Here is an 18,798-nt window from a genome sequence, read left to right on the forward strand (position 1 = left end):
CCTCTTCCAACGTCGGCTGCAGTGTTGTCTATCCGAAATTGTGTACTAGTGTTAAATGGAATGTTCAACCATTTAAATATGTGTGGTCTTTTGATAGTTTATGTTTTCTTTCTTTTATTATTGTGGTATAATCACTTTATTCACAAACAACCATTAAGAAACAACTTTGTAAATGTTATGGATGGCTGTATGGAGCTAGCAAAGAAGATAGCCCATACTGCCTGCTTCATTTTAAACAAATCCTCAGTATTATTTCTAATCGCCATCCCATAATACTGCTGTAGTTCATCAATCATTTTGTGTGTCAGCCTTCCTCAGAGAAGCGTTAGTACGACGGTGATCCCAAAAGTAAGGTCTCCTATTTTTTTTATAAGTACATAGGCCTGTTTATTTCTAAAACCGTTTACATCAGTTTACAGCTTGAACATTTAGCTATTTTTCGACATAATCACCATCTCTGTCGATGCAGTTTTGTAGACGCTGTGGTAGTTTTTGTATGCCCATGTCATACCAGCTCGCCGCCATGCTGTTCAGAAAGTTATGAACCTCTTCTTTCACCTCGTCGTCGGAGCTGAATCGCTTTCTGGCCAAATGTTCTTTTAACCTAGGGAACAGGTGAAAGTCACTGGGAGCTAAGTCAGGACCATAGGGTGGGTGGGCGGGTGGGTGGGTGATTATGTTCCACAGAAACTGTTGCAGGAGAGCAACGATTTGCCGAGCAATGCGTGGGCGAGCGTTGTCATGGAGAATGTGTACACCCTTGCTCAACATTCCTCTTCTCCGGTTCTGAATTGCCCGTTTGAGGTTTTCACAGTCTCACAGAACCTGTCAGCGTTAATTATGGTTGACATGGGCATACAAAAACTGCCACAGCGTCTACAAAAATGCATCGACAGAAATGGTGATTATGTCGAAAAATAGCTAAATGTTCAAGCTGTAAACTGATGTAAACCATTGCAGAAATAAACAGGTCTATGTACTTAAAAAAAAATAGGAGACCTTACTTTTGAGATTACCCTCTTACTTCGATATACAACGCACGTTTATAAAATGGTTCAGATGGTTCTAAGCACTATGGGACTTGACAGCTGTGGTCATCAGTCCCCTAGACTTAGAACTACTTAAACCTAACTAACCTAAGGACATCACACACATCCATGCCCAAGGAAGGATTCGAGCCTGCAACCGTAGCAGGCGTGCGGTTCCAGACTGTAGCGCCCAGAACCGCTCAGCCACAGCAGCCAGCGCATGTTTATACTATGAAACGACACGATACTGTTTTTGACACTTAGAGCGAGTCCACTGCACAGTTATGCGTATGCTTTCTTATTATGTCAATCAAAATCATTCTGATTGGGACACGTATGTCCAATACGTCACATCAGCATATAATATACGTGTCCATGAGGCCACTGAATACTCACCCGATGAGGCAGTATATGGCTGACCCATGAATTCGCCTTTTAAATTGACAAACTGCTCACAGGGATTAGATCCATGGACGTGAAGGGTTTGGCACAACGTTTAATAGCTATTTGGAAGAAAGTATGAGGAAACAACGCAAAAGCTATGGCTCAGCAGTTAAAAAGACGTAACGAGAGAGCAATAATGCCCGAGTACAAGGTAGGAGATTTAGTGATGCTGCGCAATTCAGCAGTTCAAAGGGAAGGACGAAGAAATTTACTCCCATGTATGAAGGTCCACATACTTTCTTCGCTGGTAAATGCAGAAATTCAGTTAGCAGAATGGACGATGATCGTTCATCTTGACATGTTAAAATTGTATAAGGGTTCCAAGCCACCTCCGCTTGACAGTGAAGCAGAGCCTGCTACACAAGTAGCCCCAGCCAAGAAGACAAGAAAGAAAGTAGTGCAACCGTCTATAGCGCAACCTAGATACGCTATGGATTACGAGCCAGGGACTACGTCCAGCGTGCCAAGAATTTACCCCTAATTTGAAATGTCTTGAGTGAAGCAAAAGAATTAACTGACGGGAAACCGCCGTCGTTGCATTATATTCGTTTAAGTGGAGCGTGTTATTTGTAAGTATTCATAAGTATTGGCAACCATTTGTAATAGAAGTTAGGATGTCATATGTTAATGGGAAGGGATTGAAGTTTTTCGTAATCATTTTGCCTTGCATCATTCAATGTCTCCAGTAATGTTGTTGTAGTGGTAAACAGCTGGAAATAAGGGAATTAAGGTGAAAAGTTGCCCATGTCAGTAGAACACACAGAGTAAGAATCAATCTTTACTATGTCAAAAACAATTTGAACATCAGGCTAGAGAGACAGTGTCTTCAATTAACAAGAATACATACCTTCAAGTTAAATATCAAATATGTTGCTTTAAAAGTAAATGGAGCCCTTCCTAAGTGCCATTATATTGTTTCTTAAATACCACTGGAGAAACAACAAGGTATATTTTCATGATACTATGTGTTCTTGTATTCCAAATGCAAAAGAGAAAGTCACTGCTTAATGCCACACAAGATAGCTTCATGCAGTTTGTTTACAGACCGCAAGCCTTGCCCACCCCACTAAGTGAGCAGCTTTTAGGTTTCCGCCCCTCCCCACACTGCCTTGTGACGCGGTACCCCCTAAGCCACCACGCTATACTTCTGCACCTTCCACCATACGGTTACAATGAAACCAACAGACCCGAAGAAGATAGTTATAAAAGTAAACTAACCGGCCTAATATTGCCTTACATATTCTACTAGTTTTACTCTGGACTAGATATCTATCCATGTCACTTATTTGAATTTTCAGTATGAAAAAAAAACAAAAACGTTTGTTTTGTAAATAACACCTAATCCACAAAATAGGAGACGCTGGGGTCTCAAATCGGTCTTCAGCTATGTCGTATTGCCAGTCTCGTGGCTAATTAACGGATCTATATGGCATCAAGGAAGCCGGCCCTTGCAGTGATATTTATTCTGTAAAGTGACCACTGTGTGGAAAACACGTCAGCCAAAAGATCGAGTTTGAAATTCCATCGTAAAATAAGTAAAGTAGAGTAAAAACCAAGTTAATACCAATCCAGAATAACAGTCCTAACTGCATACCCCACTGTTAATTTCAGAAGTTATTAGCCCCAAGTTTCAAGTAAATGATATTTAAGAGAGTCAAGTTGTCATCACAGTTCATGCAGAAATATAAAATCTATCAATCACGTACATTTTAGAGGAACAGAGTGTCTAAGTGAGTAAATGAATCGTGACAGTTCTGTGAATTTTAACGATTAAGTTATCTGCGTCCCTTGAAAAGAAGGCCCTCCACGAATAAATGTCGTGAACGACTTAATGTAAGCCTGGAAGAAATTTGGTAACTGCCCAGAGGAATTTAACTCGGCGCATAGCAAAGGTAGGCTACCCTGCCTCCACATACAAAGATGCTATTCTGCTTTCCACCACCACCACCACCACCCCCACCCCCGATTGGGACCAAGCCCAGCCATCTGTTTTGTATCCAGCCACATGCAAGAGAAACTACTGCTAAGAACGCACACACCCCTGCATTACCAAAGCACCTAAGCCGCGTCACCTAGTGCAGTATACAGCAATGGCTATGATAAACGGTTACAAAAAGCAAGTACACGAAACATGTACACCTTATATGAGACCATTTTTACCTTCGCTAATACGACTACTACTGAAGTTAATCTTTAATCTGTTGCAACAGTATCATTGAGAGTGTTCTATGTATGTACTAATCGGGTTTTGTAAAGGAGAAGACACAAAAGCTCCAATTGAACACCATGCAAGTACCTTTCAACAGAGTAATGGTCAAAGTAAAATATAAAACTGTCGCATACTTCAGTTGCGAAAGAGACAGTTTCTACTAGCATTGAACCCATGACCTGCAAAGAGTTACTTGAGAAGTCATCTATGCCTCTCTACGGCATTAGCTACATGAGTTACACTGACAGTCACCGTCACAACTATAAAACAATCACTGAACCCGCCTTTTGCAGACAATTATCTGGAGTTATTTAGCGCTCGACTTCCTGCCAGTAGGATGGACCTTTTAGCTGCGCATGCCAGCGCTGTCCCGCATCGGTTAGATCCAGCCATATCTATAATGTCAGCACTCTGCAATCTTACGAGTGCGATGCCTGGCGCATCTCAGCGCCTCAAGCAGCACTGATTCTCAACATAGAATTCTTAACTACTTTACGACGAATACTTTGTACAACTTTACGCACATTTTCAACACTAAGCAAATTACCTTCCTTCCTATAAAATCTACATATGGCAAATGGACTCAAATTTTATTCAAATGCAAAAACGCTGACAGGTAAGTTATGTCGACGTCATCGAGAGGCAACAGTATCGTCAAACCGTTGTAGGTGACAGAGTCAACAAAAGGAACAACAATTATAACTTAACACAATTGGTTAGGAGGCCACCAACAACCAACATTATGTAGTTATGAGACAAGGAGTACAAATAAAGCAGGAGGTATTGTACAAAAGTGGTTAACGTTTAATAATATCAGTGAGTGTAATGGCAATCGTCGATCTAAAAACTGAAGGAGATGTGAACCCACTTTAAACTAAAGCATTGCTAGAGGAAGTATCAACTTGACACTGTCCTATTATGCAGCATTACTAATAACATTGGCACGACCTAACGACAGCATTCATGTAGGCAGGTATACCAAAGACATGTCAATCAGTATGGAGATACAAACAAGAGCATAAAGAGAATAATAGAGAATACTTATACCTATTTTGCTACGAAATATAACTGGAAAATAAGAGTTTTGTGTAAGGGAGATAGTGTTTTGTACTTGCGCTTCTATCACGGGTTTAAACCGCGTGTGTCACTACTACGACGTGTTGCCAATTACTTATGTCTATATACTATTTTAAGTATTCATTTTGCCTATGTTTTAGTATCAATTATTTACCAAGGCAATCCCCTAGAGTTTTGCCAGCACCAGTAATTTAGCATTTCTGTCAATGAGCCCAATATTTCCATGTGTCAATTTATTGTCAGAGTTATGACGGTTGTTATTTATTTTGTGGGATTTCAATTATGCCAGAGTAAGTTTCCGAGTATTGCCCATTATTTAAGTGTTTACTAATAATGTTCTAGATAAGAAACTATTTTGGAAGGGCAACTTAAGATTTAATCATGCTGTATTTCATTTGCATTTGAATGCTTATTTGGAGGGACATGCCACATGCCTCCCTACTGTAGGTCATGTAAACGGCGTAAATTACCCCCCCCCCCCCCCCCCACAGGTCAAGAGATTTTGGCCATACATCTTGTTCATTAGATAAACCAGAGGGCAACCAATTCCCTCCGGCCCTTCTGTCAACTTTTTATGTTCCCCCCTTGATGTTCATTGAATGATGAAAGCGCCTCTTCGATTCATTTTCTCTCTCTCTCTCTCTCTCTCTCTCTCTCTCTCTCTCTCTCTCTCTCTCTCTCTCTCCCATCTCCGTGACACATATAGTGGGCGATCTGCTATTGCTGGGAACCAACCCAGTTGAGAGCCAAAAATGATGCCTGCCGAGATGTTTTGCCCTCCCCTGTATCACTTACTCTACTATCGAATCATGGAAGCTATCCTGTTTTTCCTCTTCCATCAAGGAGCGAACAGCTAGCTAGTTTGTTCTGACAGTATCGGTCCTATCTACCTTTCCAGCCACATCAAATGAGATATCGTTCCTCCCTTCTTACAATTAAGCGCAGTCGTTCATTGTTCATGGGTTATCATGTGGGAGAGGTGATTGCCAACGATAAGTAACATTAGATTCTGCTGTCGCTCTACGCGAGCGCTAACCAGTATTGGCCACAACACCTAGTTCAACTGACTTCAAGAGGGCTACCCGCAAGGGAATGCACTTTGCATGACGCGACCCGCAATTGTGCGTACCAATAGCTGTCTATGGCAATACACGGCATAGTTCGTCCTACCCAGTTTCATCTTTCAACTTGCAACAGAACAACACCTGAAGAGTTATGCATCTTGCATGAAGCAGCCAACAACCGCGCAGACTTCAGCTAACCACAACGTTCATTACACCTTTAGTTTTCGTGCCACAGCCCATTCCATGTACTTAAATCTTTCGTGTCGAAGAAGAGTTCACGAGAACAGTGTTCCGTGCTCTCTGACAATCACTGTTCAAGCACTGTCAGACGCACTGTCTAGCCCGCAGCTTAACCGCAAGGAAGCGGAAATCTCAGTTCAAAACCTGTGCATTCTTTGACATTGGTCTTTCACTGTATTTTCTGGAGGATCACCGACTACTGAACCAGTAGTATTTAACTGTATGACGTGGGTCGGGGCACTGCGATTTATCCAAAGATAGAGGTGAGTTCAAGCAACTAGCTGGACCCAATGTGGCCAGCAGCAAGGAGTTATAAGAGACAGTGAATTTAGTCGCAAAATGTTGAGAGGATGAAGAACATTACGTATTTGGTCGCCCAACAAAGTTTTTTTTTTTTTTGAGACTTCGAGTTTTAAGAAGAAGTACGTAGCAGTTATCTTGGAATCGCAGTATTGTTGTATAAACGGTTAAATAGGTGATACCATCGTGTCAACGATGCGCCTTCATAAAGGAAAGCCGGCCAGAGTGGCCGTGCGGTTCTGGGCGCTACAGTCTGGAGCCGAGCAAACGCTACGGTCGCAGGGTCGGATCATGCCTCTGGCATGGATGTGTGTGATGTCCTTAGGTTAGTTAGGTTTAATTAGTTCTAAGTTTTTCTAGGCGACTGATGACCTCAGAAGTTAAGTCGCATAGTGCTCAGAGCCATTTTTGAACCATAAAGGAAAAGCTCATCAGAAATTACGCCCAACTTAGTCTTTTCTAATTCACTCCCTTACGCTTTCTGTTTCCACTGTGCTAGTTTCTAGATTCTCATCAAGTTTTGTTTTTCTCTTCTCGTTCTCAATGACGTTGACATTCAATGAGAAAATTTTCGTGCCCAAGAACAGGAGCCTGAACCTAGCAGACGAACTTATCTATTCAATTTGTGCATGAACCCATAATTACATTTATAATTATTGTTTTGTTGGTCGTCACTGAATAAACCATATCAATTGTGCTCATCTATCCTTCTTATTCAGTAATATTATACGCCTTTTGTGAGATTTATATGCGTTCATCGGGTGCAGGAGCCCAGCGCCATAGGGAGTTTCCGTTCTGCAAGTAATCGAGAGTGCAAAGTACAGTCATCACAGTAAACAGCGTCAGTATGCTTTATTTCCCTCTCGTTCTTAGGCCCGCCGCTTACTTCCTGCGTAGCGCAGTAACGTAGCGTGAGAATCGGCCTTGAAGTCATCTGCCACGCTCTCTCTTTCTCTGTCTCTCTCTCTGTCTCTCTCTCTCTCTCTCTCTTTTTTTAGGATTTTAATCATTTTCGTCAGGACAGCGCGAACGCAATCCCGACTACCCATAATTATGCGCCCGAGGGACGCACATTTTGTTTTTTTTGTTTTTTTTTAATTTACGTCGTTACAACAATACAAGTATAGAAAAATGTAACTGCGAATAGCCGGTCAACATTTCACATAATCGAAATTCTTTAAGAACAGAAATAAATACAACTGTCTGACGTAGCTGCACCGCTGACGCCCGCCCGCATTATTAGTGCTACCGCCATCAATTTTGATATCGAGCACTTTGTATATTGTGTAGTTCACAGTTCAACGGCCACTGACTTGAAAAATCGCTGACAACTCATTGCTCAGCAAACACTTCGCCTTCACTTCCTCGAATACGTTTCTTCGCCAATATAAAGGGTGTGGTGTCACCGCCAGACACCACACTTGCTAGGTGGTAGCTTTAAATCGGCCGCGGTCCATTAGTACACGTCGGACCCGCGTGTCGCTACTGTGTGATCGCAGACCGAGCGCCACCACAAGGCAGGTCTCGAGAGACTGACTAGCACTCGCCCCAGTTGTACGGACGACGTAGCTAGCGATGCTACACTGACGAAGCCTCGCTCATTTGCAGAGCAGATAGTTAGAATAGCCTTCAGCTAAGTCAATGGCTACGACCTAGCAAGGCGCCATTAGTAACATTGCATGTATCTATGGAGTCTCACTTATATCGTCAATAGCGATGTACCAAGGATGGATTAAAGTTAAGTATTCCAGAAGCTACGTACTTTTCTTTATAGCATTCATTACGTATCCTGTTACAGACCTATCTCTTGCCTACTAAACGCGTGCCTTTCGGCTACTTCCGTGGCGTGTCTGTCTTGCTACGCCACAACAAAGGGAGGTCAGCTCTCCTTGTAACCTTCAGTCACCTCTTTCGAACCGTGGCTGCAAGTCCTATTCGTGTGCACATTCTATTTTCGTTCACTACTCTACACTCAAGGTAATAAAACAAACTATTATAATTTTTCTGTTGTTCATGCAACGTATTTTCGCCACTCTGGACTGCCAGAAGGATTCCAGACCATCATTTATGTCCAGACTTTGGACGTTTGCAATTATGTGGACACAAGTGCTCCGCTACCTGGCCTATTACATTTGCCATTTCATTGTCCTCAACTATCGCCTCATCACGAAGAGGCTACTTCTGCTGTCAGCTATTTATATGGTTTCCAGTGCCCCATCGTTTACGAACCACCCATCGGTATCAGGCATGTTTGAGAAACTCGAAAGTCTATGGTATCCCAACATCATTTAGTGTTTAACACAGTACTTGATACTATGCCCCTAATAAAGGAAGAGTTAGTATGGCAACAAACTGTAGATCATATGTTAGGATATGAATCATTGCTTGTACAAATGGGTCAGAAGGAAGCTTTACTGGTATTACGTGATCTTAGGCAAAATATTGATCTCCTTCAACGCGAACTGCGTAGTACAGTTTCAACCGTACCAGCCCCACGCGTAAAACGAGCCTGGTTCGACGCCAGAGGCGCCATACTCAAAACTGTGTTCGGAGTTCCCGATCATAAAGATGCCCAACATTGGAATAAAGAAATCAGGACAACTCAATAGAACCATGAGATGTTATTACGCCAACAAGTACGGGTTTACGCACATTGAAGACAATCTGCTATCATCCACTAGGTAAATAAGCAGTGTTACAGGTACGATACTCCATCAATATAAATCTTTTAAGAACTCTGTACAACGGGACTTCGCGACTATACAAACCGAAATATCCAACCTTACGCTAAATCTTGAAGCATCTGATGCCATACAAACACTATCACATAGCGTGCAGACTACCCAAATGCTACCTGTCAATTTACGTGTCACAATACAACTAGGATTGCGAGGAATTCTGAGTTCAGAACTTTTACCTCCCAAACGATTTATTCGAGTACCGCAGAATGTTACCACTGATTTGCCACTGTCAATGCGTTTAGTGTTGCCGGTACATGAAGCTATGTTACCCGATTATTATGCTATGGCTAGGACTCGGTTATTAAAACGCGCCAACACCCTAGAGTTCCGTACACTTATACCCCTTGCCTGTTCGTTTTGTCAGTTTGAGTGTTACATGTGTTCCCTGTTGCGTGGTCAGCAACCAGACAGTATGCTGGAATACAGCAGACAACCTAGTCATCAGTCCGGATCGCCAAAAATATACTACAATGTCCCAGAATCAGTTGAATGATTGCATGCATGTTCATAATTTCATGTGCCGTGAAGTCGCCCTTCGAAACCATCCTACAGGATGTGAGATTAGCCTTTTCTCGCGAAAGCATCAATCGCCACCCTGTTCACGAACCGTCGCTCACATAGCGGAACACTGGTTTAGGACCATTAGCACAAACCTCCTATACGCATTAGACCAACCTACGATATTAACACTTCGTTGTTACGGACATAATTTCCAGTTGCAAACATACGAGATAGAAATCTCAAACAGCAGATTTTGAGCAAACAGTTCCTATTGTGAAGTTATTACGCCCCTTGTAACCTTTCACGTCAGCATGGCTTACTCTGTCAGCATTCGCGCCTATTTACCTATGTTTTTTTCTTCCTGAAAGTTCATTCGTGGTTCCCTTGTCAACTGAATTACCTGTTTTACCTATATATTGAATGATCACCTTTTAATGTAAATCGATGTCCTTTTAAAATGCGAGAGAGGACAAATTTCTTACGATTGCCTGTTAGCACATTTAAGTGAATGGTAGCCAGTCACTAATCTACATCTATTATACCCAGTGTCACAATCACCCCGGCCATGGCTATTTTTATTATTGTACTGATATGGATATCGTATAAAAAGTGATTTTGCAAATGGTTATGACCGTCCCCTCCAACTGTTCCAGAACCCCAGCCCAGCCCCTTGATTCGAAAGGAAAAACCTATCAAGGCATGTGCCCTCCTTCAGTTTTAAGAATTCAACTGTGTTATTAACTAATGTGAAAACTGGTGCAGCATAGTGAAGTGCTCCCCCGGTGTTAATCCCCTATTAAATGTGTGTGAAACGCATGAACCTCCCCTCATACACCACTGCACTGAGTTCCAGTGGGCGGACCTGGCCACCGCCACGCCCCCTCCTAGCCGGCAGCTTGTGCACTGCCCGCTGAGGACAACGCAACGCGGTGCATCGCGCCACTCAGCCTTGCGTGTCACTTCAGTGGTGATACTTATATGCTTTTAAATTCACGTAAGAAACAAGGATGTTTGGCGTGTACTCCTGATTCAAACTATTACCTTCCAATGTGTTTTATTCACACTTTTTAACTGATGTAATTTTGCTTTGATGTTTTATAATATTTATTGCTTGTTCTTGTGTAAACATAATATTGTCGAAGTGTGTAAGCCCCTTTGTGCCCCTAAGAGTTTTTCCAAGTCTCTACGCCCACCTGTAGTTCAAGGCCCCCTCCGCCTTCCGTGGCAACCTTTAACAATCAAATAATGACTATTTTGCTTTGTAAACAAAAATTGTCAACATTTAAATAACAATCGCATTGAGCAAAATCACATATGGTTTCCGCTCCCACGGAAGGGGGAGGAGTGTAAGGTCGAGCCAGATAGTACGGGATTCTCTCTTTATTGTATTTCAAAAGGTTTATTTCATTCACTTGTTACGGTCAAGCATTAGCCGGTAGCCTCAGCTGCCTGTAATTTTCTCGTCCCATGGTCTGGCAGCAGCAAGTCAGCACCGAGGTGGGCAATCTCGATCACGCACCTCCCTCGTGTGCTGATGAAGGTAATGGCGCTTACGCAAAGCTGACCAAGCCACGCTTCGGAACCTTTCATGCCGCTCCTGGCCAATCACGGCATAGGAAATCACGTACTGTGCTGGAGGTACCCTGCCGCCCATCGGCCGAAAATGCTCTGCCGCCGCTCGGTGGCTGTGAAGATCATATTCTCTTCCCGGTGCTGCGCAGCCGAGGACTTTGTTTCTGTAGCTGCCATGCCAGTCGGACTTGTCCGATTGGCAACCACCACTTTTTTTAACGTTGCCTAAGTTTGCTGCAGACTATGTTTGGCCCATCACTACGTCTTGGCTCACCCTCACCTCCCCTCGCCTGACTCATGTTGTCCATTTGAATTCGCATCTGTTGGTTTTGCTGCCAATAAATGGCCTCATTTCAAGGAAAGATTTCGGAACAGTTTCTTTCAACACATTCGCCCACCGCCTTAGCTGCTCCTAACAGAGCCGTTCCTGCACACTAGTTTTAAATGGAATTTTCAACAACTTAAATGTATGTGGTCTTATCTTAGTTCATTGCCGGTCTTTGTGGCCGAGCGGTTCTAGGCACTTCAGTCTGGAACCGCGTGACCACTACGGTCGCAGGTTCGAATCCTGCCTCGGGCATGGATGTGTGTGATGTCCTTAGGTTAGGTAGGTTTAAATAGTTCTAAGTTCTAGAGGACTGATGACATCAGATGTTAAGTCCCATAGTGCTCAGAGCCATTTGAACCATTTTTGTTAGTTCATGTTTTCTTTCTTTTATTATTGTGGTCTAACCACTTTATTCACAAATAACCATTAAGAAACAACTTTGTAAATGTTATGGATGGCTGCATGGAGCTAGCAAAAAAATCTTGATATTTTGGTGTCCTGTGCAACTCATAACTGACGTTCATCACTTTCGATTTAATGTCTGACTAGCAGAGGAAAAAGGAAAATCGCAATCAGTAGTAAGTGAAAACGAACATTTTCATGGTAAGGCAAAGAAATCATCATGATAACAAAATGGCAAATGAAGTTGGTTTCCTAGCAACAGTAACACCGTACATTTCACAGTCTTCAAAAGGGCGTCTGGGGGCAGACGAGATCGAACTCACAACCTTACAAATATGGGACTTACGGGGTGCCTACTGAGCTAACGTTGCCTCTGGAACTTCACTACACATTTTTTTGTCTTCTGTACAATTTGTTGAAATTCTATACGCATTTTTTTCCCGACGGAACGCAGTCCTGCGTCTTTTTACAATAAATCACCCAAGTAGCACCTGCCCTGCAAACAAGACTGCAGTTGATATACCGTTTCGGGTTGGTTTCTGTGTAGGATTCCACCCGTCGGCAATGACGTCATACCTACGGCAAAGGCGCTACATACATTCAACGCAGCTGATCATATTCATTAACAAACGAATGTAGCACAAGATAAAAAATTTATCACAATTCACCATGGACGCAAAAAGGAAGGGAGGTGTCGTTACACCACAAATTTGAAGCCGCTGTCCGCCAACGTATCTAGCCCAAAACATTAGGTTCGTCGCATTCACACCTCCATGGTATGAATGCGTCACTCAGACGTACACGTGCCCGTGGCCAGTTCAGACCGTCTTGATTCTGTGGCGTTGCAGTAGTTTCATAAAAAATGACAGCGTGCTTTGTTTACGGGAATACTGATCGATTCGATCGTAATATGAAGTTTAAAGGAATCTCATTTCATTCGTCGCTGAAGCAACTAAAGAGATTTTCTTTTGCATACCTGAATTATTGTTGCACTGTTTATTTGTATTGAAATAGTTTTATTTCCGGCATATGACTTTAGACTTGCCTTCCTTTACTCAGCGTCCGTTCTCTCTCTTCTTTCCTGTGTTTTTCATGCCTGGCAAGTCGCAAACACTCTGACATCCCAGCCAAACTGTATCGAAGGTCTCGTCCGCGCACAACACAAGACTACGTTAACCGCACTGATCGTTCGGGCAGCATATGATGCCCTAAATTCCTCTCGCCGATAATTATTATTCATTGTTAACATTTCCTCCCACTTTAAAAAAGATTCTTGCTATAAAAGCCGGGGATAGTGGTCGTGTGTTTGTCGTACCTGCCTTGCGCTCGGCAACATATCCGTTTCGCAATATAGTTATTCCCTTAAGAAGTTTGTTGTAAATTATCAACTGTACTTCGAACAGGAGCAAAGACGTACATCATTACAATGCTAGAAGAAAAAAATGACATCCATTATGCACATTAGGTTTTCTTTAGCACAAACGGGTGTTCACAATACTGCAACCAAAAATTTTGATCACTTGACCACTGATATGAAATGCCTGACACACAGCAAAGTAAAATTTGAAACTAAACTGAAAACGTTTCTCTTTGATAACTCCCCTATTCCGCGGAAGATTATCTATTATTGTAATACGTAAATGGTTAGGGGCAGGAATTACTGACTAAATTGTCTTTAATTAAAAAATGTAAAAACAAAAAACAATCAGCATGCAGACATATTTCCCAAAAATAAAAAAATTCAATATGCAATGACTCGCTCGATCCACACGATTACACCGATTTATCGTGCTAATGATACCTAGAACACGAAACTAAGTGACTAACTATTGGTGTATCACAGAGCACTGCAGTCTCATACAGTTTGAAAACCACAAAATGAATTTCAAAATTAAAATCAAGCTGATGATCAAAGTAGACTTACATTCCATTTGTGCTCCGAGTGATTATTCCTGAAAAATAGACAAAGTAACTGGCGAGAAACAGTCCAGGAAAAAAGCAAATAAGACTACTGTTGGAAAGGTAAGCCTACATCTTACACAGACTGGGCTATCGCTACAAAAAGTTACTCACAAGTTAAAGCAAAATATCAATTTTAAGTAGTCTTAAGCGTTAAAGACCAATCCCTCAATCACATTTAAAGCATTCCACGATTCTGGAAGAAATTTTAAAAAATATATCTTTCTTTACACTGTGAGTTGCTATTACTGGCCACACACTGAACGCCGCATCATAGGTAATATTTCAAAGCGAGAAGCTGTTTAAACTACAGTGAAACTAATACTCTGGCAATCCAATAAGAAAAGAACTCTTACTCTGCATGGAGGTATGCTTCTACGCAGTTCTCCTTCTGTGACATTTTAGTAATAACATGTCTTGCTTCTTTCTTCATTGCACAGTTTATGGGCTAACAAAAAACAAGTAGGAAAGTATTTTTGCAAACGTGAACACTAAAACTGCTGTGCATACGACCTCCAAACAATCTAAGAGCGCTGCTCAGATTGTCTCCTAAATCGTTTACGTAGATCAGGAACAACAGAGAGCCCGTAAATCTCCCTTGGGAAACGCCAGATATTATTTTTGTTTTACTCGATGACTTTCCATCAGCTACTACGAACTGTGACATTTCTGACAGGAAATCACTAATCCAGTCTCACAACTGAGACGATACTCCATAGGCAAGCAATTTAATCAGAAAGTCGGTTTTGAGGAACGTTGTCAAAAGCCCTCCGGAAATCTAAGAAACATGGAATCAATATAACATGCCCTGTCGATAGCACTGATTACTTCGTGAGAATAAAACGCTAGGTGTGCTTCACAAGAACTAAATTTTCTGAATCCTTGTTGGCCATTTGTCAATAAATCGTTTTCTTCGAAGTGATTCATAATGTTAAACACAGTATATGTTCCAAAAGGCTAATGCAAATCGACGTTAGTGATATTGGTCTGTAATTCAGCGGGTTATTCCTATTTCCTTTCTTCGGTATTGGTGTAACTTAAGCAACTTTCCCGTCGTTGGGAACCGACCTTTCTACGAGCGAGCGATTGTATATGGTTGCTAAGTATTGACCTATTGTATCACAATAATCTGAAAGGAACCTTACTGGTATACGATCTGGACCGAAAGCATTGCCTTTCTTAAGTGTTTTAAGCTGCTTCGCTACACTGAGGGTATATACTTCGAAATTACTCATGTTGACAGTTGTTCTCGATTCGAATTCTGGAATACATACTTCTCTACTTTATTTTTTGTGAATTTTCGTTCCTTGTGTACTGGCATTTGGTTGGTTGGGTGGTTGATTGGTTGGTTTAAAAGAGGGGGGAAGGGACCAAACTACGAGGTCATCGGTCCCTTGTTCCTAATACAACAATGCCACAAGTCTGAGAATAAAACGGACGAGACATATAAGTCAAAACGGAAAGACAGGAAAAACCACAACAACGAAGGAAAGGCAACGAACACTATTTACAGTGGCTGGCCAACGACGAGAATAAAAAAGGAAAAGCCAGCCACTCTGTAACACATTAAAAGTTCCACCCTAAAAGCACTAGGGTGGAGGACACAGAGGGACGAAGGACATGCGCTAAAATAAATACAGAAGTATAAAACCCACTCTCACAGATAAAACGTAAAACTAAAGCTGCTGTTGAGGCATTGTCGCTCAACACCGAAGGCAGTGTGCTGGGGGAAGTTAAAAGTCTGCCGCAGAGTGGCTAAAAGTGGGCAGTCCAGCAAGAGGTGGGGAACAGCCATTTGGGAGCAACAGCGACACAGAGGTGGGTCCTCGCAACGGACTAGGTAACCATGCGTTAGCCATGTATGGCCAATGCGTTGCCAGCAGAGGACAACCCAACCCAACTGCCAACATACCGTACATTCCAGCAGCTTACAAAGAACGTTGGTGAGGCTGAAGGGCCGATAGATAGCCACATCAAGCGGGTTTTTACCGGGTTTCAGCAGCGGAATGATGGTGCGCCCCCGCCACTGCGATGTAAAGACGCCATTGCACCAGATCCGGTTGAATATGACAAGGATATGTCGCTTATGGTCAGATGAGAGATGTTTAATCGTCTGGCTGTGGATCCGATCAGGCACAGGAGCTGTGTCAGGGCAACGTGCAACGGCACTGAGGGGCTCCCTCTCTGTAAATGGGGCGTTATAGGATTCACTGTGGCGTGTAGTGAATGTGAGGATTTTCCCTTCCAGGCGCCATTTGAGAGTGCGAAAGGCTTGGCGGTGATTCTCTGATGCAGAGGCTTGAACAAAGTGCTCGGCAATCGCTTTTGCGTCGGTAGATAACATGCCATTTATGGTAACACCAGGACCACCTGTTGGGGTGGTACCCGAAAAGATGTTTGATGTTTGCCCAGACATGGGAAGGTGACATAGGGCACCCAATGGTCGAGACGTATCTCTCCCAACACTCCTGCTTCTGTCGTTCGATAAGTTGGCGAATGCAGGCATGGAGCCATTTAAAGACTATGAGGTGCTCGAGGGAAGGGTGTCACTTATGCCACTGTAGAGCTCGCCGACGATCCTTAATTACTGCAACGACTTCCAGCGACCATCAAGGGACTACTTTAGGCTGGACGCGCCCTAAAGAGCGAGGGATCGCGCTATCCGCCGCAGAAACAATTGTAGTCAACTGCTCAACCATCACATCGCTGTTACCGTGTGGGGGAGATTCAATGGTGACAGCAGAGGTGAAAGTTTCCCGGTCCACCTTGTTTAAAGCTCATCTGGGCAGGCGTCCATGGGCCTGACGCTGGGGCAGTGACAGGAAGATGGGGATGTGGTCACTACCACACAGGTCGTCATGTGCTCTCCAGTAGATAGATGGGTTGAAAAAGTGATAAATCAATGGCCGAGTGACTACCATGAGCCACACCAAAATGTGTGGTGGCCCCAGTATTTAAGAGGCAGAGGTCGAACTGCGGCAGAAAAGTTTCAACATCTCTGCCTTGGCCAGTAAGCACGGTGCCACCCCACAACGGGTTATGGGCCTTAAAATCTCCCAAGAGTAGGAAAGGTTTAGGGAGTTGATAAATCAGTGCAGCTAATATATCCAGGGGTACTGCACCATCTCGAGGAAGATATACACTGCAGACAGTTATTTCCTGCATCGTCCTTATTCTGATAGCCGCAGCTTCAAGAGGGATTTGAAGGAGTACAGTGTCACTACAGACTGAGTTTAGGACATAAAGTCAAACTCCACCTGACACTCAATTATAGTCACTACGGTTCCTGTAATATCCCTAATAGACGAAGAGGGCAGGGATCCGCATTGCCTGGAACCAGGTTTCTTGGAGGGCAATGCAGGTAGCAGGTGTAAAGTTAAAGTTGCCGCAGCTCAGCCACGCAGTGGAAAAACACTGCTGCAATTCCACTGGAGGATGACGCCATTCTGAGACTGGAAAGGTATGGAACATTCAATGAGGCAGTTTACGCCTCAGTCACCTGCTGCCACCGACTAGCTGCCAGAGCAGCCTATATCCGCTGTGTCTGAGGGTCTGGCGAGATCTAGGTCCTCAGTGGACAACAGAATCTCCACCCCATCCTCAGATGCAGAGCTTGTAGGTAGCGGTGGTGTGGGTTCCACCGCAATTTCCTTGGTCTTAGGGTTTCCTTCCCTTCCTAGCGAGAGAAGCCGAAGAAGACTTACGCTTCTCCAGCTTACAAGTGCCTGCACTTACCTTAGAAGTGTCTGTGAAGAAAATAAATTTCTCCATCAGACTTTTAACTTCGAAATCTAGAGTAGCAGCAATCAAGCAAATATCACTGCCAGGACTTGAATTGTGTGCAGCCCTACTACTGGCTAGATTAATGGAGAAGTTCAAATCTGTACTACACTTAAACATCGGCAAAACTTACTTTTGGACAGATTCTACTGTTGTCTTAGCGTGGTTGGCGAAGGAACCCAAGTCATGGAAAACGTTATTGGAAATTGTATCTCTGATATCCAGCAACTCTCTACAGTAGAAGACTGGAACCACGTATCTTCTAAGAGTGCAGCCAGTGTGGAGTTTCCGTCACCAGAGACCGCCATAGAGCGTGCCGCTACGTACGGGGAGTATGGGAGTTATGCCGATTGATGGTGGGGCTTATCAACCAGACTGCCCCTTCCAGTGTGACACCAATGTAGATTATCCCTCCTGACCTTAAACTGCGCCCAAAAACGAAGTGCAACGCCGTGGACTGGCTACTGGGACACACTGCCTACACCGTTTTTAAGTTACAACTCAGTGATGCTGTGCAGTGCATGGCCTACCTGTGGGAATGTCATCAACGATTGCACGGCTCACTGCAGTACTGTGAAAATTTTGCCAACACTTCATTAGTTGGGTTATTGTACAGATATCAGTGGACGCTTCACTTAAAGTGAATACCTTCGCTAGAAGTATCCATTTTGTTTCTCTTTCCTCATTTGTGTTTTCCACTTTCTATTAGTTTTTTACCTGATGCACCAATTTACATTTTGTTTACATTGCACAACACTTACTGACCTTTTTTTAGAACTGTTACTAATAGCTTTCTGTAAATAACTAGTCACACATGTCAGTTGTATTTATTTCTGTTGTTAAATGATTTCGGCTATGTGAAATATTGACCAGCTATTCACAATTAAATTTTTCTGTGCATGTATTGCTGTAATGATGTTATGTTCCTAAATAAAAGGAAAAAAAATGAGCTTAACTTGGACGCATAATTTTAGGTAATTAGGATGACATTTGCGCTGTCCCCAAAAATGAAAAATAAAAGTAATCCTGCTGACATCATTTCGAGAGGAATTACACCACAACAGCTAGGCGACAGTAAGCTATGGTGGACAGGCCTTTGCTGGTTCCATCAGGCACCATCAGCATGGCCTGTTAACAACATGAGGTATGCAGA

Source organism: Schistocerca serialis, chromosome 4, assembly GCF_023864345.2.
Source record: "Schistocerca serialis cubense isolate TAMUIC-IGC-003099 chromosome 4, iqSchSeri2.2, whole genome shotgun sequence".
Classification (NCBI taxonomy): domain Eukaryota; kingdom Metazoa; phylum Arthropoda; class Insecta; order Orthoptera; family Acrididae; genus Schistocerca; species Schistocerca serialis.